General features: G+C 34.8%; 1 pseudogene across 3 annotated transcripts in view; it reads right to left on the bottom strand.

Moving 5' to 3' along the window:
- LOC118187875 (toll-like receptor Tollo pseudogene) overlaps nucleotides 1-21,865 on the bottom strand; it is a 501,926-nt pseudogene that overhangs the window by 141,028 nt on the left and 339,033 nt on the right. For all 3 annotated transcript variants that reach the window (XR_015040894.1, XR_015040893.1, XR_015040895.1), the window contains exon 4: nucleotides 238-303. The product of XR_015040894.1 is annotated as a toll-like receptor Tollo pseudogene, transcript variant X2 (transcript). The remainder of the gene's footprint in view (nucleotides 1-237; nucleotides 304-21,865) is intronic.

The following is a 21,865-nucleotide window of genomic DNA, read 5'->3' as shown; positions in this document are numbered from 1 at the left end:
CCAAAAACCTCATTTTAATTGGCAAATAATTTGATTCTGTACTAAAGCAATTAATATTAATTAAAATATGAGGTAGCATTAAGCAATATAAATATCCACCTTTGCATGTGTAAAATAAAAATTGTATTTTTTACAGAATGCTTTTATATTTCTATGAGCATAATTGGTAATAAATTAACACATCTTTGAAAAATAGCAATATGTATGATTTCAGAAATTAACTAATATTTCATTTACCTCTGTTGAATGAAGGTGTAGTGGATTCTTCATCCAACCATTCTCAAGCGCAGTCCAAAATGCAATCTATAATTAGAGCACTAAATTAGACATAGCATAAATAGCATAAAATGTACAATTTGATTTCATATTATTAGGATTTTAAATGATTATTTTATTTATGTTTAAAAATACCAGTTTTTATCTGATAACATATATTATTTAATATAAAGATTATGGATTTTTTTTAAATCTTGCCTCTTTTATTTTATAAACGCTTTAATCACTAATATGAGTACTATCAGTTTTATATGCAGTTTATCAGAAACCTCCATTTAAATTATTAAAAACATGCAAGTAATGCAAACAATCATTTTTATGCAAATATATAAACAAGTACAATAATTAGGGATTTAGACTGGTTTTTCTTATTTGTTCTTTAGAAATTGCAGCGGATCACACAGAGATAAGGAAATCGTGTGTGCAAGCCACTGTTTTCAAGCTGCTACGATGCATGAGGCGACATGATCTGAAATCGCAATAATTCGTTCCGGTTGACAGTATAAACAAGAGACATAGTTTCATGGCCAGAAAGAGATTTTAGCGTTCTGCAATTTGTCTGTCGTCAAAGCCATTCGATTTCAGGAAGGCTGACGGACTAGTGATCTTGTATTTCTTTTCAAAGATCAAGAATCAAGGAAGTTAATTTACGGAGTGCGCTAGGCTAGGACGTTAATTTACGGAGTGCCGTTAATTTACGGAGTCCGTTAATTTACGGAGTGCCTTTAACTCCATAAAATACAACTGAAAATTTAAGGAGGCGTGGCTAATTCAGTCTGCAGATTGTTTCCGACGGAACAACACGCCATAATGCTGTAGAACTTTCGAATAGAGAAACTAGCCGCTAGCAAGATCCTCACATAACGAGGACGATAACTTTACCTACAATAATTGATCTATATTTTCCATATTATCGGATATTGTAATAGAGGTTGCACAAATTTTTAATAAATATATTTTGCGCTCAAAAATGCTGGTGATGTTGATGCTGATTGAAAAATGCTGGTGATGTCGTTAAGAAGAGCTGGACAATTTATTTGTGAATAAGTTAGTCTTCACTTGACATTGTGTTTTAGTGTTGGCTTCTCTCGAAATGTTTAGTTGAGTTCTATTTATAACTCTGTTTCAATATTCGCTGTTATTTTCAAATCTTATCTTAATCAATCTTTTAAAATATCACCGTCACGATAAACCAAAGTCACTTGATAGTTGTCTTAATGTAGTTGACTTTACTTGAATTCACTTACAATTGTTGAACCAGTGTTTCCAAAGTTTTACTATTGCGACCAAATTATAAATTTAATTTAATTGCGAACCGCGTTTAGAGTTGGAATTGCAAGTGACTCACAAAGTATAGTTTCTCTTGAAAAAGAAGCTAAGTGAGTAGGAAACTTAGAAAAAGAGCATTGTAAAATGAAATAATATTAAATAACTTGTTAATATTTTCCAATTTCATTATATACATGTATACATAAAACTGAATTGTTTAAAATAAAAGTATTATTTAAATACTAGTAGTTTTAATTTTATAAATAAAAGTAAATATAACTGCTTATATTTACTTTTAATAACTACTTACATATATATATATACATAATTAATTATTTTAAATTATTATGGCAAATATATACAATCACTGCTGAATCGGGTGCCATACCGCTGAAACTTTTGAATTAAATCTTTGAAACTAACAAATGTATCTTTGACGAATGACAAATTTATCAATGATTTCTATTAATGTATTTGGATATTCCGATAAATGCAAGTGAAGCAAGTCCATTCAATCGAGGTTCAGGTGTTATCATGGTTAGTCCGAAGCTGCTATGATATTCGTAGTGAATTTTATTTTAATCCACTTTTCTTTTCGTAACGAATATTATTCTAAAAGATTTTATTATAACTCACCTTTATGCAGAATTTCAGAAGAATATTATTTTTACTTAAGGAAATTTAATCTTTTAGTTCGTTGACAAAATCATTGCAGAGTTTGAACATCTGTTTGTCCCCTTTTAAGTACAATATTAAATTTTCTAAAGTAATAATAATATTCTTCTGAAATTCTAAATAAAGGTGATCTTCATTCATGGAAAGATCTGAGATAGCAAATACTTTCCAATTATCTCTTTTAAAATTTCTTTTTTTTTTAATCTAATGTTTTATTTTTTGCTTTCCTATAGAACGGGAGAAGCCGAGGCCCAGTTCCCCCCCCCCTTTGGAAAAGGGGATTGATGAAGATTGATGATTTCGCGGAAACAGGAACGTTTTTGGCAAACGCGGAAACAGGAAGACACCATTTTAAGTGCTTCAGAAAAGAAACGTAAACACATTTTATAATCGTTGCAGTATCTGAAAAGATAATTTTAGATATTACAACAACATAAATTTGTTATATCTTAAATTCATATAAAAATGTTAAATATGAAACTACTTGCCGTTAAAGGTAGTAATCGTATAGTGAAACGTGTACAGCATTTTTGCGTTGTGAAAAAAATGCATTCCAGGACCGCGCCGTGAGAGGATCGAAAACATAAAACATATACAAGATATAAAGGAAAAGTTCATATTAAATATATAAAGAAAACATACTGTAAGAGGTTCCAGATTAAATATCAGTTTATTCAATTACAACACAATAAGAAAAATCTTAACCTCATCTGAGAGTCTGTTCATTTAAATTCATAAAAAACTTAAGGTTTGTCTGGTGATTTAAAAGAAAGGAAAGGGAAACAATTTATGGCCTGAGAGTTAAATTTTGGATTCGACGTTGTTTTTACTGCTAAGGACGTTTTTGGAAAAACTTGCCTAAAGTTCCAACACACCAAAAAAAATAATACTTATCTTGAGGGGACATCTTGAAGTGGAGGAGAGCTCATATCTTAGCTCTATCCTTACGTCACTTGGCAAATCCGCAAGACAGAAACTCGAATCGGCACGACAATAAATTACATCAGCTATACCGTCAAATCTTACGCCTGCTACTGGTTTCCATAGAAGAAAATTGTTCCCACTGGAAGCAAGAGAACAGCTTACACCGCACGGCTGTCTGCCCAGACTCTCAGCTCCACCAAGGAAAACGTAGACAATTAAGCTAGGCATTTTAGAGAACGGCTAACGCAGGCTTCCAGTTGACTAAGGTGACATAATTCCTTCTGTTTTCAAGTCGAAGTTCAGAGGACATCGTCCTGACTTTTCCCGATACAGATAGAGACCCAAGTCTCTGTTAATTTTTTTGTTATTCGCTCAACAGTTTTTTTTTTTCTTCGCATTTTGAGAAAACCCGCGGACAAGGAGCATAATTGCCGCTCCCCGCCGGAAGCACTGCTCGATGCCGACTAAATCTTTTCCTTTCTCCGGTCAAGAGTAAGTGTGTCTCGCCTCTTAACCAAACGCGGCCGGGGAGCATATTTGCCGCTCCCCGCCGGGAAACACCTCTCGGAGTCACTTACATTTTGTCCAGCAAGCCCAAAAATCAGCGAGTCAGTCCGAGAGTCAGCCAAAAGTAAGTGTGTCTCCAACTCGAATTTCCTTCGTCTCCTTCCCAAAACGGGCTCCCACTATGGCTTCACTTATCGCCCCCTTAATTATGGCAAAATCTTCGTTTTCAACTCCAGAATGCGGAAATAAGGGTGATCGCGCATGCCCGCCCTTCTTCACTTAACCAACAACCGGACCCTCAATCGCCAAAAACCTAAATGACTTACATTGAAAGACAAGTAGCAACCTTTGACCTTTCCGTCACGTACTTTCCTCTCTTAAGGTCAACTAACAAATGAAAATTCTTTCTCGAACATTCTAAAGCGCGCGAAATCATGACTTGGCGAAAATTGCCTCCCTTTCCCTGCTTCTTTCACAATGAATAAAAGTTTGTACAAGATTTACAAATAGAGGAAAATAAATAATACTCTTTTAAACTAAATAATATTTCCAGAAGCATCTGTTTTTCCCCAAAATTAAAGCCTTAAATTAAATAATTCAGAATCAAAATAAAATTTAAATTTCCATAAATCATAAAATCATTCACCTAATTTTTTTTTATAATGCTATCAGATAATTTCTCTACATAACATTCCTTTCCCCTAAGGAATTAAATTTTGGTTTACCAAAATTTAGCAGACAGATACTTCTTGAAATACCATGACTCATACTGTGCAATAAGGCTAAAGGATAACATAATGTAACAATATTTCATACGACTCCTTGGTACAGTGACGTTACTGACACATTAAATGTAAAGTCCAAAATGTGCAAGTAAAACAACAAGATTAATCAAAGCAATTACTAATTAAAATACTCAAGGAAGATCATCAAAAATAATTAATCAAAACATCAATTAAATCACTTAATTAATTAAACCTAGAAATACTCAGAACACATACAAAAATAAAAATAAAATATAAGGCGTTAATCACAAACAAAATATGTCTAAGATCAATCAATAAGATAATTAACGCGCCGCAGATACATAAAATACGTTCCTGAGAAAATAAACACACTAATAATTCAAACAATTCCAAATAAAATATGTCACATGAACGTATTCAAAAAAAGGAGTAAAGACCCCCTTAAGTACTACGAAATTCAATAACTTCCAGGAATGAATGCCAAACAATCACGTCTAAGAACAAAAGCGGCCTGATCAGGGCCAAGCATTAGAAAAGAAAAGAACGTTACAACACAAGGAACCTCGGAACCAGCCGAAAATACCCCACACAAAAAAATCAGAAAAAAGGAAAACGTGATTGTCCAAAAATTCAATCCAACCAAAATCAATTCCGAGAATGAACATAACGAATACGCTGTGCAAATACCAATTAGAATTTTATCCAAGACACACAAAAATAATAATAATAATACAACCTAATGCATGTACAAAATAACGTTTGGCCAAAAATTTACAAATACTACCAAGATACACATATACACATAAAATGAAAATACAATTAAACTGTAAAAATTTCGTACATAATTCAAATGAGCAATGAGATCGGTGATACCTAAACAAAAAAAATTTTAAATTGCAATACCTAAACAAATACACAAATAGTCATTACGTTAAACCCTATCAAGTCAAAAATATTTCACTGTAATTCAAATCAAGCCAAAAAAAATCAACCAGCAAGAGTGAAGTGCCGCTAAAAATTTCAAACCTCAAAGTAAACACTAGTGAGTAACAACACCATATTTAAGTCCCCTTAGTTAGACAACAAAAATTTCAGTAATTCTAAAAATCCCTTAAGTCCACGAGAAAAAAAAATTCAACCTAGTCAAAGAAATCAATCAAAGCTGGACTGAAGCACGTTACTAGAACACTAAATAAAATATCACAAATCAAAAAACTGTTCAAAACAAACCCCCCAATTTTTGGCAAAAACTGAGATCTATTCTGCATCAGACTCTTCCAAAACGTTGTATAGTAACCTAAGTAGCAGCCTTCAGCAACACCTCCACCCAAACAAAAGAAACAAAGTAACTCTTTACCGCGTCCATGTAAGCTGAGAAAAGCGCTGTATTATGAATGACAGACCCAAACTTTACGTATCAAGCAAACCTCCAGACACGTTGAAAGAGAACATAAGATCTCTTATCTCGGAAAGAAAAGTGCGCTGACTGAAACGTTAACAGTCTGAACCAACACAATGAAAAAAGATACAACAATAGTTTTCTCAGATAACAAGTTCCTGTTTCTCCCGGTGTAAGAGGTCAAGTGCCACCATGAAGTGCAAGTATTTACAAGAAAACGAGCTTTCAGGACATTACTTCACGCAAGACCTAACTGCAAGCAACAAATGCAAAGTTCTCAAAAGTGCTAAACTAAAAAAAATACTCATAACTCGTAACTCAAAATCCCTAAAAATCACACAAATGAAATCCATAACTCAAATTCTACTATTTTCCTATGACCACAGAAATCTCAATTCTTCCACAGAAACCAAACATCAGAGAACTTACATTTTACGGACCTTGGCAGAAACCACCAAAACAAAACAAAAACCTGATACAACTATCTTGATACTACCAATTCAAATACAAAACTTAAGCCAAAACAAGAATTAACCCGAAATTCAGCAACAAGTCCAACCAAGAAAGAAAATTCAAGAACTCAGATCAAATCTATTACGATTCACTAGCAAATTCAAGACAAACTACTTGTAATCAACAGAAAATTCCCACACATGAGTACGGAGCATAAGTAACTAATCTTCTCAAACTTATTTCAAACTTTTTCACAAAACAAATTCCCGTTGTCACAAAATTCTCATTAACTTCACTTTCTACAATTCACAAGACTAAATTTCTACTGTTTAAAATTTTCTCACATGACAACTCTTCACAAACTTAAAAGTCAGAAGATAAGTAATCTCAATTACTCTGACTCATTAAACTAATTAGAACTTCACTCAAGCTGAAGAATTCAATCCAAAAAAATTAAATATGCAAACATCACTATTGCTGATCTCAGGCAAAAATTCAAATCTAACCCATGTTCACTTAAAACAGAATTTTGCAATTGAAAAATAACCTTCAATTTTTTTAACTCATTCATTTGTATCATTATGCCATCAGAACTTATAAAATTCATTGCTCAATACTAAATTAAATTTTCTAACACATTACACAATATACTGGAATTATAACAAAACATTGTAAATCAAAACGCAATAATATACTACGCTAGAGAATCATGAAAACATTACATACATTTCACAAAATATTATTCAAATAAGTCAAAAAAATCAAAATTTCTCTAACGTTACCCCTCACAATTATACATTTCACAAGATTCTAGGTTAAATAATTAGCAAAAACACACACAAAAAAAATTTCTAGCTACGCATAGCTATGGCTTGTCTCATTCAGTAAAATAATTAGAGTCTTTAATCTCTTTTTCTTAGAAGTGCTCAAAAAAATGAGTCCAGTTTTTACCGACAAGCACTCGAAACTTTATACAAGGATACACAAATAGCATAGGATTATCGTGAAATAATTCATTTTCCATCTTGTATCAGAAATCAGAAATCAAAAGTATACATCCAGAAAACACTGAAGGATTTTCTACAGTAAAAATATACAGTATCTATTCTCCTACATTAAAAATATATATTTTTCCTAACTTTAAAGTTCAATTCTGTGTGCCTAACGTTAAAGTCCAAAATTCCTGAAATTCACACACATTTTCAAACTTTATCACTCTCGTATTAACAAATAAGCAAACACAAATCAAAAACTCTAATTAATCCTAGCACATAAATTTTAACTCCCTCCTTAAAAAGTAAATTACACAAAATAAATAAATTCACAAAATCAGTTACTGATTCGATCCTTCACTAAGCAGAGGTCACGGCAACAATGTTATATCTTAAATTCATATAAAAATGTTAAATATGAAACTACTTGCCGTTAAAGGTAGTAATCGTATAGTGAAACGTGTACAGCATTTTTGCGTTGTGAAAAAAATGCATTCCGGGACCGCGCCGTGAGAGGATCGAAAACATAAAACATATACAAGATATAAAGGAAAAGTTCATATTAAATATATAAAGAAAACATACTGTAAGAGGTTCCAGATTAAATATCAGTTTATTCAATTACAACACAATAAGAAAAATCTTAACCTCATCTGAGAGTCTGTTCATTTAAATTCATAAAAAACTTAAGGTTTGTCTGGTGATTTAAAAGAAAGGAAAGGGAAACAATTTATGGCCTGAGAGTTAAATTTTGGATTCGACGTTGTTTTTACTGCTAAGGACGTTTTTGGAAAAACTTGCCTAAAGTTCCAACACACCAAAAAAATAATACTTATCTTGAGGGGACATCTTGAAGTGGAGGAGAGCTCATATCTTAGCTCTATCCTTACGTCACTTGGCAAATCCGCAAGACAGAAACTCGAATCGGCACGACAATAAATTACATCAGCTATACCGTCAAATCTTACGCCTGCTACTGGTTTCCATAGAAGAAAATTGTTCCCACTGGAAGCAAGAGAACAGCTTACACCGCACGGCTGTCTGCCCAGACTCTCAGCTCCACCAAGGAAAACGTAGACAATTAAGCTAGGCATTTTAGAGAACGGCTAACGCAGGCTTCCAGTTGACTAAGGTGACATAATTCCTTCTGTTTTCAAGTCGGAGTTCAGAGGACATCGTCCTGACTTTTGCCGATACAGATAGAGACCCAAGTCTCTGTTAATTTTTTTGTTACTCGCTCAACAGTTTTTTTTTTCTTCGCATTTTGAGAAAACCCGCGGCCGGGGAGCATAATTGCCGCTCCCCGCCGGAAGCACTGCTCGATGCCGACTAAATCTTTTCCTTTCTCCGGTCAAGAGTAAGTGTGTCTCGCCTCTTAACCAAATGCGGCCGGGGAGCATATTTGCCGCTCCCCGCCGGAAAACACCTCTCGGAGTCACTTACATTTTGTCCAGCAAGCCTAAAAATCAGCGAGTCAGTCCGAGAGTCAGCCAAAAGTAAGTGTGTCTCCAACTCGAATTTCCTTCGTCTCCTTCCCAAAACGGGCTCCCACTATGGCTTCACTTATCGCCCCCTTAATTATGGCAAAATCTTCGTTTTCAACTCCAGAATGCGGAAATAAGGGTGATCGCGCATGCGCGCCCTTCTTCACTTAACCAACAACCCGACCCTCAATCGCCAAAAACCTGAATGACTTACATTGAAAGACAAGTAGCAACCTTTGACCTTTCCGTCACGTACTTTCCTCTCTTAAGGTCAACTAACAAATGAAAATTCTTTCTCGAACATTCTAAAGCGCGCGAAATCATGACTTGGCGAAAATTGCCTCCCTTTCCCTGCTTCTTTCACAATGAATAAAAGTTTGTACAAGATTTACAAATAGAGGAAAATAAATAATACTCTTTTAAACTAAATAATATTTCCAGAAGCATCTGTTTTTCCCCAAAATTAAAGCCTTAAATTAAATAATTCAGAATCAAAATAAAATTTAAATTTCCATAAATCATAAAATCATTCACCTAATTTTTTTTTATAACGCTATCAGATAATTTCTCTACATAACAAATTTTGTCAAGACAGCTTCAAGATATGGGAGATATTTAACGTGCTAAGTCAAAGTAATTGAAAAACCGTAACTTTACAAGATAAACACAGTTATGCTTCAACATTTATAGAGAAAATTTTAAATTATGATAGCTAAGCATATTCCACTCAAGACTTGCATACAAATGCAGTTTCTCAGCTCTAGGCTATATGATTTTCTCTTCCCCTTTCTCCCATTTTGGCAACAGCGCTTCAAATGGAGCTTTCACCACGTTAGAAGAGACAGCATTAGGTACATGTTTAGTGAGGAGTTGCGACTGAGTTTAATTACAGTGGAACTTCGGTTTTCCAGACATTTCGGGGACACAAGTTATCTGGATATTTGAAAATTATGGGCAATTGGATAGTATTTTTTTCCAGTGCCCAATTATCGAATTAGTTTCATGTGCTGATAAACTATTTCGCTTTTGAAACTGTTAATAGCTTTACTACCTAGACATGTAAGGATCTTAAGTTTTACTAACGTTTATTTTATTTTAAATCTTTACTATCACTTCTTATTTTCTACTTCCGGCCAGAATTATAAGCGTGAAGGAGTTTATGCAAAGTTGTCTGGCGAACGCCAAGTATTTAAGTGTGGCCTTTTTGCCAAGCAGAAGAGAGGAAGCCGTGAGTTCGAAGCAGGCCGCTTACCTTAGAAGTTAAGCCGTTGCTACTTTGCCTTCCAGGCCAGAGGTTTTAATCCTCTTGATAAATTAAACGTATTGTAGTGTTCACAGTCTCTGTGCTACATACGCTTCCTGTTATTATAAGGCCAATCTTATTCTAAAGTTAAATTAGAGTTTAGTTTTATTTTGATATCTTTTAAGTTAGACCCCGAGTGGAGGGTCATTGTATTCCGAAGTACGGAAGTCATTGTATATAAAGAAAAAAAAATAAAGGGTTTTGTATACCCTTCGTCTGTATCCTGTCTACTTACTACAATTAGTGAACATAGCTTTAGTAAGCTCTCTGTTCTAGTCAGGTCATTGTATGTTTCCGAAGAAGGTTAGAAGAAACATTGAACCTGATAGTGGCGCCCGACGAAGAATAACCATGGCCGAGTTTCAAGAAGAACCTGTGCTGCCTGCAGAAACGGCTCAGAATCCAGAAATGCCAGCTGCCGCCCTGGAAGGATTTGGGTACATTGTCCAGACCATGCGCGCTTCGATGAAACCAGAAGCAACGTTTAATGGAAACTCACAGGTAACCAGTTTTTTGGAAAAATTGGATGACCACTTCATGCTCTACCCCGTGCACGAGTTTCAAAAAGTTACCTTAGCTACCAGCGCTTTGAGGGGCCAAGCGCTTAACTGGTTCAAATGTATCGGCAGAAGTCTCTTGGGTCAAGCAGGAAGTCCCACCTATACCTACGAAAATTTCAAGACTGCCCTACTAAAAGCCTTCCCTGTTGTAAGGGATCGTGCGAAATTAGAAACAGAACTTTTCAGTATATATCAACAAAGAATGGAAAACCTCTCGAGTTTTATTTTAAGAAAAATTCACGTTTTCAAGCTCTTGTATGGAAACCGTCCGGATCCTGAAATAATTCAAGTGATTTTGCCGAGGTTACTACCCCAAGTGCAAGACTTTATTGAATTGAGAAATCCGACTACACTGGAAAAATTATTTGAGCTAGCAATCCAGTTTGAAAGTAGAAGAACGGCGGACGTCGAAAGAAGACGCCAATATCAACAGCGAAACCAATTTGGTACGCCAAGACTACAGCAAACTCAAGCACATGGCTACGGAGAAAAAGCGAATCAGTGGGCAAGGAAACCCGAGCATTCAAAAACAGCCGGCGAACGTCGACAGTTCAATAGCAACCCAGGAAAAAAGTCTCAAGGCCAGTGGAGAAAGAAGGAAAGCACCGAAAGGAAAAATAATTTAAACTAAAACGGATTTCTGCTGACGAGAGGGTGCGGAAATCCGAAGGCCACGAAAACCCCTCTTCCTACAAGTTAAATACAGTAATGGTGAAAAATTTAACTCTTCCGAAGATTGAAGTCTTGGTAAATAATATCCCGGCCACCGCACTCCTGGATACCGGCGCGCAGTGTTCCTGTGTGGCAGAAGTCTTTTTTAGAAAGTATTTTCGCAAATACCGCATATATAATGCGGATAATACAACAGTATTAGCGGCGCAAGGAGAACAATGTAAGTGCGTAGGTAAAGTACCTTTGTACATCCGTATCAAGGACGAACAAGTAAAGGTGATGTTTTTTATAGTAAAGAATTTGCAAGCACACTTAATACTAGGAATAGACTTTCTTTCAGACGCACAAGCTACACTGGATTTTAATGAAGCGTCTCTTAAGCTGACGATGAAACCAGTGCGTGTAGAAAAGGTTGAACCGCCAAGGTTAAATCTTGACCACCTGCCTAATGACGAGCAAGATAGAATCCGACAAGTGGTAAATGAATTTGCTTCCTTATTTAGTGATATTCCAGGATTTACCCAGGTTACTAACCATAGTATTGACACCGGAGATGCATTGCCGGTTCGTCAAAAACCATACCGGTATGATAAGAATAAGGAAAAAATTATAGAATGGCATATTACCGATATGCTACGTAAAAAGATCGTAACGCCTATCTCAAGTAGTTATGCTAGTCCGGTGGTTTTATGTAAGAAAAATAATGATTATCCTTTGGAGCATCCAAAAAGGTGGAGATTCGCTATTGATTACCGTAAATTAAATTCCATAACGAAATATCCGGTATATCCGTTACCGATTATAGAAGAAATTTTAAGGAACATAAAATCAACCAAATTTATGACGACTTTAGACTTAACGAATGGTTATTTTCAAATAGGGATCAGGCCTGAGGACGTGCCTAAGACTGCTTTTATAACCAAGTCTGGCACTTATGCATTTTTGCGAATGCCGTTTGGCCTTTCAGGCGCCCCAGCAACATTTCAGCGATGCATGGACATTGTGTTAAGACCTGTTCTTGGAAAGTCCACATTTATCTATTTAGACGATATCATTATTACTAGTGATAATCTCGACCAACATATACAGGATTTAAGACAGGTGTTTTCTTTATTAAATGAGGCCGGTCTAAAAGTTAATGTCGAAAAGTGCAAATTTGCAGCCCCTGAATTAAAATATTTAGGTTACAAAATATCGCAAAAAGGGATCGAGACAGATGAATCAAAAATAATCGCTGTACAAAAGTATCCGACTCCAAACACGGCAAAGAAGCTCTCTTCTTTTCTAGGACTTTGTTCATATTATAGGTCCTTTATAAAAGATTTTGCGGCTATCGCTGAGCCATTGTTAAAATTAAAAAGGAAAAAGGCAAGATTCTCGTGGACGGCCGAAGCCAATAGTGCTTTCGAAAAATTAAAACAAGCATTAACGCAAGCCCCTGTGTTGAAATTTCCTGAAAAGGATGAAAATTTAGAAATTTCAGCGGATGCTTCGGATTATGCGGTAGGAGCGGTACTTTCGCAAAATCAGCAGCCCGTGGCATTTTTTAGCCGAACTTTAAATTAAACACAAAGAAACTATTCCGCGACCGAGAGAGAGGCACTTGCAGTTCTGTTAGCAGTGCAAAAGTTCCATTTTGGAAAGGCGCCGATAACAGTATATTCTGATCATGCGGCGGTAACTATATTGTACTCTGGAAAAAATTTATCCCCAAGGTTAATATGATGGGCACTCAAGCTGCAAGAATATAATCTGGTAATCAAGCATACCCCCGGAAAGGAAAATATCGTAGCAGATGCCCTATCACGAATTAAATTAGACGAACAGGGTAATACCGTAAAAGTTGCAATGCTGACAGCGTGTACAATAAATTCCCGAGAAACTGTAATAACCGAACTGGGTAAGGATCCTGAGTTTGGAAGTATTTATGAGTATTTGAAGGATCCTGAAAATTTTAGCCACCAAGATATTGTGGCGATAAGAAATAGGGCGGCCCATTACGAACTAATAGATGGTCTATTGTTTTATACAAAAACTACGAATTCCAACAACGAATTTCGACCTGTTATCCCAGCTAGTCTTAGATTAAATATCCTGCAAGAGCTCCATGACAGCCCTTTAGCTTCTCATGCTGGTATTCGAAAAACTACTCAACGCGTACGCGAGGCAGTCTACTTTCCTGAACTGCAAAAGTTAACAAGGGCGTATGTCCAGTCCTGCCCAACATGTCAAGCCGTTAATTATATTAATTTCCGCCCGGCCGGGTTTCTAAATAGTATTAAATCCGAATTTCCAAATGAAATAATCGGCATCGATTTATTGGGCCCTTTCCCAAAAAGTCAGTTAAACAAAAGTCGCTATCTCCTTGTTATAGTTGATCATTTTAGTAAATGGACCGAAATTGTTCCCTTAAAACGAGCCTCCGCGAAATTAGTTACCGATTCTATTTTAAATAAATATATTTTAAAATACGGGGCGCCCCTAAAAGTTATATCGGATAATGGTCCTCAATTTGTAAGTAATATATTTGAAGACATGTGCCAAAAACTGGGCATACGTCATTTAAAAATGGTCCCGTATCGGCCGCAATCAAATATAGCGGAACGGGTCAACAGAAATATAGTGAAAATTATCCGTAGTTATGTTAAAAATTTTCATAAAAGCTGGGATAACTATGTCAATGAATTTGCTTTCGCCCTTAGGACCGCAAAACATGATACAACGGGCAAAACTCCTGCTGAGTTATTTCTAGGCAGAAAGGTTATAACACCGTTAGATAAACTATTTTATGTGCAACAAAGAGCCCCAGAATTTAAAATGGGTGATATAGAAAAACTAATAAAAGAAGCAAAAAAGAATACGGAAGTAGCACAAAGAAAACAAAAATTGTATTATGACTTGAAACGACGGGGAGTAACTTATAAAGTAGGGGATGAAGTACTAAAAATTAAGCATTCACTTTCTTCAGCACCAGAAGATAAAACTGCCAAATTTTTTCCACGCTTTGAAGGACCATATGTTATAGAAAAAATAACTCACGCTGTTGTAGTGTTAAAGGCAAGAAATGGTGAAACCTGTTCCGCAAACATTGATCAAATCAAGCCCTACTTCGATCGTAATAAAATGCAAATCTTTTCAGATCTTTTGCAGGATCCGGTACGGCAGACACCGCAGGTACAAGTTCCAGAGGTGGGAAAACGACAGGTACAAGGGCAAGCCAATGAGAGACAGAAGCAAGTGAAAAGAAAATTGCCCCGCGGAAAAACTGAAGGTAAAAAGAAAAAGAAGCCGTTCCACCGTCCAAAAAACAGAGTTCACGAACACCCCCAGAATGAAGAAGGGAGAAGGACGACGTATGTGGAAAAGACCGGGAGAAAGGACGGCAACTATAACCCGGCTGTGAAACGGAAGATTGACTCATCCGACAGAACTCTCCGCAGCAAAAGTCGCCGAACTGCGGAAGGGCCATCAGCGGCGGAGGAAAAAGTACAAGAAAAATTTGAACGGCCAACAACGAGGTCCAAGCAGGATCACGACAGAAGTTTCCCGGTTCCACCAAGACCAGCCGCCTTCAAACGGCCAAGACCACAAGCAGAGCACAAAAGGAAGATGTTCAAGGGTGGCCGTAGTGGTGAAAAACGGAAGCTTCCAGAGGAAAGCACTGAAGGGCGAGCCCGTACAAGAAGGAGGATCAACCAAGCTACGGTCTGCAGCACCTTTAAAGACTGGGCCCAGAAAAGGATGTCTGAATATTACAAAGATAAGTAAAATTTTATGTTACTTTACAAACTTAAGTTAATCTTTCATTCTTACTGCAAGTGGCAGATTTCAAGAAGTTTTACTTCATGCGAGGTCTACCTTTATCGCCAAAAGGGCGAGAAATGAGTTGTGACCGATTTTCTTATTATGTTTTTCAATTACTCGCGCGTAAAACTAAAGTTGATGTATAATAGCGTTGTATAAAGACTTAAATATTGTAAAAAGTTATTGTATAAATTTTATTTAAAACATTCTAACAAGAAAGAAGTTTTAGTCTGAAAGACTTTTTGAAATGTAGTATTATTTCAATGTAGAAAGAATTGGCACTTGCTTTGAAAAGAATAGAAGTTAACAATGTACTACTAATGTATGTTTTCAAATGTGTAAAATTAACGGCATCTTGATATGTTCTTCTATACATGTGAACTGTTATTTTGAATGTTTAGAAATACCGTGATATGGTAAAAGTGAAAGTAATGTTAAAAATTTGTTATTCGTGTGACTGTAAAGATTAAATCATGGTGAATATGTGTTAAAGGTTGAATGATGTAGTTAGGATCTCTGACGCTACACTTTAGAGTTAGCCACTTTCAGAATAGTACCTCAGGGTCTAGAGTTGAAATTAGGGTGTGTTAAGAGGTCTCGTATGTTGAATTTTAACACGTTAGTGTTTTGATTGTAGGAGGAAGTGTTGAACACATAGACAGAAACACATTCGTGTTTGGTGTTTTTACAACACATGTCAGAGAGCACGGGGAGAGATAATTAAAATAGTCATGAATGAAATAAGAATGTTAAGAAAAGTATATTCTATATGTTATTTGCAATGTCATTCTGTAACATTTCATTAAACTAGTTTTCCTTCCAGATCTCTGGAAGGAACCAGAATTGAATAAAGCTCCTGTTTAGATGCAGTACAGATGAAAAAGAAAAAGATTGTTGTATATTCCGGGAGCTGCTATTGTAACAAATTTCTTTCTTTTAAAATTTTCTAGTTTCTAGCTAAGTTATGATTGTAAAAGGTTGGCCTCGCGTTAGTTTCTAGAGCTAAAAGTTTTCAACAAGGTCGTTTTAGACCTCAGTTTCAAACTAATTAACTCTGGCGGGAAGTATGTAAGGATCTTAAGTTTTACTAACGTTTATTTTATTTTAAATCTTTACTATCACTTCTTATTTTCTACTTCCGGCCAGAATTATAAGCGTGAAGGAGTTTATGCAAAGTTGTCTGGCGAACGCCAAGTATTTAAGTGTGGCCTTTTTGCCAAGCAGAAGAGAGGAAGCCGTGAGTTCGAAGCAGGCCGCTTACCTTAGAAGTTACGCAGTTGCTACTTTGCCTTCCAGGCCAGAGGTTTTAATCCTCTTGATAAATTAAACGTATTGTAGTGTTCACAGTCTCTGTGCTACATACGCTTCCTGTTATTATAAGGCCAATCTTATTCTAAAGTTAAATTAGAGTTTAGTTTTATTTTGATATCTTTTAAGTTAGACCCCGAGTGGAGGGTCATTGTATTCCGAAGTACGGAAGTCATTGTATATAAAGAAAAAAAAATAAAGGGTTTTGTATACCCTTCGTCTGTATCCTGTCTACTTACTACAATTAGTGAACATAGCTTTAGTAAGCTCTCTGTTCTAGTCAGGTCATTGTATGTTTCCGAAGAAGGTTAGAAGAAACATTGAACCTGATAGACACACAATATTTATTGCAATGCAAGTTGCAGTTTTATTTTTGTTTTTGGATATTTTGTTCTGACAAAAGTTATATAGTTATCAAAAATAAAGTAATATATATTTCTACAGTTCAATACTGTTTTAAAGGTGATTTCTCAAAATTATGAAGTATTAATTACTTCGGGTGTTTCACATTTCATTATGTAGAAGGACAAGGCTAAAATATTTGGTAGCATTTTAATATGTAAAATATAGCCATGTAAAATATTGTCGACATGCTTCAAAAAGCATCATTATAGAATTTTAGCTAACTCAGCTCAAATTTTGAGTGTCTTAAATTGCATATGGTAGAAATGGCTTCACATGAATTTTTGGAATCGGGAATAATGTGTTTAATGTTTGGCAGTGCCATTTTTATTTCATTATAAAACTTAGAATTTTTTTATTAACAAACTCTACGATTTGAAAGCGAGCAGTGGCAACACTTCGAAATAAAGAAGCTTTTTATCTTCGACTTCCGAGACTGTTGCCAATCCTAAAATTTAGAGCGAAGATCAGAGTTTTTAATTAGTATCTTGGCTGATTAAAGTCGTACGAAGATGAGAATGGCCCAAATGGCGTCCCATGAAATTTTAGAATTCGGGGGTACCTCACACGAAACTGACTTCCTGCCTTTCCGGAGGAGATAATTCCAAAAACAAATAAACAGAGAGACGCTCACAGATTTTTAATAGTATAAATTGTGATGTTTTTTATTCTGTTAAAAATAAGCAGTATTTACAAAAGAAAATAATGAATAAAAATACGAACTTCCTTTCCTTAATTAAAAAGATAAAAATAACTGTCGAATTACAAGAATGGAAATAAACAAAGCTCTGACTAAATGTTCTGGCAAGCTTGTCTTCAGGGATAAAGCTACGTGAGCTAAGTTAGGAAAGAATACCTAAGAGAGAGTTGCAATAACAAGAAAATAGAGAAGGTAAGATAAAGACAGATGTTGTGTATAATAGAAGCAAAGTTTACAACTCAACACATGTGAAGTCTCTTTACTTTACGAGAGACAAACACGAGATTTGGAGATTTCACGAAATAAAATCCGCGACACAGGTGCAAGTGTCCTTTTTTGAAGAGAAGTACAAAGCATGGCTATTTTCTTTTTAGTTTCGTTAAGACATGCCGTGACTAAAATCCAATTGTAGATAACAAATGTTATTGTTTGAGGAAAGTAGGCTCTTATTCTGTCTTCTAAACAGTTTCTTTGAACTTAAGTAAGTTACTGAAAAAAGTTAAAGATGTGTGTGTGAAATGCAGCAAAAATTAAATTTAACAAAGATCTTAAAACTGTTAAATATACATAAAATTAATTTTCAATTTAATGCATGTTATTTATAGGCGTTGTAAATTAATACACTTATAATACATATTTTAATATGTGGAATTTATTATAAATGTACAATATAATTTCATTCAAAATTTATTAGATTATTAGCTAAGTTTCGTTTCAAAGTACATAAATACTTAAATAACAAAACAGTTCTTTTAATGCCATTTTTGCTAGCAATGGCATAAATATTTTTTTTTTTTTTTTTAATTGAACAGAAGGCAAATAACGCCTTACATTATCGTAAAACGTATTTGTTAAAATGTGAAGCAGGTAGTATAATAATAATCTATATTTGTTATTAGTAGTAATCTATATGAATATTAATAATCTATATGAATATTAATAATCTATATTTATTATTAATAATAATCTATATTTATTCTGTCTAAAATTAAAGTGTTATAGTTCGAACTTTCATGTAATTCTCTTCTATTTTTTTGTTTACTAGTAAGATAAATATTTTAGTTTTGTTTCCTTTCGATTAAATATTTTTAATTTGTTCATTTCTCCGTTTCTCAGTTATATAATTTAATTTATTCTTAATTTTAGTACATACAATATTTTAAAATATATATTAAATTTTCTATCATGCTTTAATGTTATAAATGATTTAATTATTAAGTGTCACTTATACTTTGTAACTTGTAGAGATATTAGGTTGATTGGAAAAGCCGGAGAGATGAAAAATGATCAATCGCCATCGCCGGGAATCGAAACACAGACCTTTGGAATACCGGCCCAGCGTGCAGAATGAACCACTACACCTCGAAGGCACGCTAAGAAGGCGGGAGAAATACCTTATATACTCTCCCTTTTAAAGGGCGACTGGTGTTTTAGGAGACCCAATCGCCAAATCCTGGATGAGGAGAATGATCATCTAACACCCTTTTAGTTCGGGCGCCACTGTAGAGACATTAGGTATTTTTTGGAAGCAGACAAGATGAAAAATGAGCACGCCGGGTATCGAACCACGGACCTCTGAAATACCGGCTCAGTGTGCCGACTATTGCCCTACGAAGACACTTTAGGAAGGCGGGATAAATACTTTATAAACTACACTTTCTTCAATTTCAGCTTTTAATGATCATATCAAGCAATTAAAACTTGCTAACTTCTTTGATTCTTCCATTGATCAAAATTGTTATTATCCCTATTGTTTTGATTCTGGGCAACTTAAAATATTTATTATTGTATTACCGTATGTTTAAAGACATTTATTAATAACATTAAAACAAACAATTTATTATTTTTTATTTGAAAATGTTTGTTCTACACAAAGGATTTATTTTATTCTATAGAAAAAAGATTATTCTTGATAAAAGTTTAATCTGTAGAAGCTTGCAGTTTCTAAGTCAAATACTTTCACAAAAATTATCACTTTTAGATCAAATATTTATTCTTTTGCCATGCTCAAACATATTATTAGCCAAAAAGAGCGTCAGACCCAAATGACTATTAGTCTCACAACGGCATTTTGCGTCGTTTCACTTTCTGCATTGATTCACGTTTCAAACTGCTGCCATATTATCTGTTTCATACTTTATAAAACTTTAGAGAACTTTTGATTAACAAACTCAAGGACTTCAAAGCGAGCAATGGCAACACCGTACGAAAAAAAAAAAAGCATTTTTATCTCTGGCGCGTGAGACTATATATCGGAAATTCTAAAGACAGGCTGTTTTGTCGTATATTGTGATATTGCACTGAATTGAATTTTATGTGGTTTAATGGTTTATATGGCTAATTTTCATTGATGAATAATAATATAATAAATGGTCTATTGACAGGTTTGGACATGCCCAATGAGAATCCATCTGACCTGTACTTTTATGGCAGAGAGCTAATAAATATGATAACTATTACTATTTCCCAATATGTAGAAAAAATTATCATTACTTATATTTGAACACATTCATATATCTTTTCTATTTTAACTGTCTACTCGAATACTAAAACCATTATTTAGTATTATCATTATAGTTGTTTTCCTGTCTTATGTTATCCGCCCCGATCATATACTGGTTATTAGAGCATGGTTTGCATATGACACTGGGTCCGAATCACAGACAACAGAAAGAAATTTAAACTCTTTTATCTTGATGGAAAAGTACTTTTAATGTGTCAATAATAAGAAAAAAAAGAAATCTGAAATGTTTCAGATTTTAAATTACGTTCAAAGGGCGTTTTTTAACATTTTGTGTGTTACCTTTCTTTATTAAATATCATGTTCCTCGCACTTAAACCATAAGATCCAGTGCAACAGCAGTATCGCAAAATAGTTTTAAAACGAGCATATCTTTAGAATTTCCGATACAGAGACTCACGCGCTGGAGATAAAAATGTTTTTTCTGCACAACGTTGCCATTGCTCGCTTTGAAATCCTTGAGTTTGTTAATCAAAAATTCGTCAAAGTTTTAAAAAAATAGGAAATCGATCATAAAACAAATTTCAAATTTCAAATTTGGTCTTCCACATGCTCATATTCGTTGGAGGATTACGTTATTCAAAATTCGATGACTCTATGTACCGTTGTTTTATCACAATACGAGAAATATACATACATTTACGCAGATTTTTCATTATTTAATTTCTTCAAATATAATGCAGGACTCTAACATTTTGTGGCAACAGTTTGAAAAGTGAACCGACATTTATGAGTCCGACGCAAAATGCCAAAACGAAACTAATAAAACTAATAGTCCTTCGGGATTCAAATCCCTTTGGACTAAAAAAAAAAAAAAAAAAAATTCTAGAGATGCGTAAAGGGAAGTAGCGCAGGGAACATTCGAATTCCATCACTGAAGTTCTTCTCAGTCAAAATTTGCACGAAGCTTAAGAAGATAAGCTTATTACGCTTCTCGTAATTAAATAATTTGGTATTATCTAACATATCTGCAGTTATAAGTACAGTGCAGAACAAAGTGTAATTTAGTTAATTTACTAGATGATCGCATTGCCCGGATTTTTAAAATTATACTCAGAACGAAATCAAGCCTCTACAGAAGAAATTTATTATGAGATACTTATATGACTCAAGTAAGAAGTGTAGCGAAGAATGTAACAGCTCTAATTGCACAGTATAATAATTTGACCTATGCAAAAACACTTAAAAATCAAAATCGTAAAAACAACCTTGTATTTAGCGCAAGTATATTGAAAGACTCAATCGATTTCGAGGGCAGCTAAAGGTCCCTCCTCATCAGGAGAAAGAAATACCTAGAAAGAAGAAAAATAAAGGGGAAGGAGTCTCAGCAACACTTGGTCCTTATCAGCACTGCACGTGGTTATAACCGGAGTTTTAATCAGAGTTACACTGGCCGCCTACCGGTTATAACCACGTGCAGTGCTCATAAGGACCACGTGTTGCTGAGACTCCTTTGCCTTTTTTTTCCTTCCTTCTAGGTATTTCTTTCTCCTGATGAGGAGGGACCTTTAGCTGCCCTCGAAATCGATTGAGTGTTTCAATATACTTACGCTAAATCCAAGGTTGTTTTTACGATTTTGATTATCACATTAGCGTGTTTCTCTTCTTGTCTAAACTTAAAAATGTTGAGAATGTTTCTGGTTTACAAGAAAGCATAATTAAGGTCAAAATATTTTAATAATAATTAAGGTTACTTGCCATAATTAATCATTTTAAAAGTTCACGTTAATGCTACTCACAACTTATACAAGCAGAATCGGCCACCATGTTGACAAAGTAGGAAAGCTGGATACCATAGTCTTAGACGCGGTTTCGAATCCTGCACAGGACATGCATATGTGCTATGCGTAATGTTTTTATGGCATGGAGG

The sequence above is a fragment of the Stegodyphus dumicola genome, chromosome 4 (genome assembly GCF_044657685.1).
Source record: "Stegodyphus dumicola isolate Sdum_Otavi_A_Nest chromosome 4, ASM4465768v1".
NCBI classification, from domain to species: Eukaryota; Metazoa; Arthropoda; class Arachnida; order Araneae; family Eresidae; genus Stegodyphus; species Stegodyphus dumicola.
The sequence above is the reverse complement of the archived record's forward strand: the minus strand, read 5'-3'. Positions and strand labels throughout refer to the sequence as shown.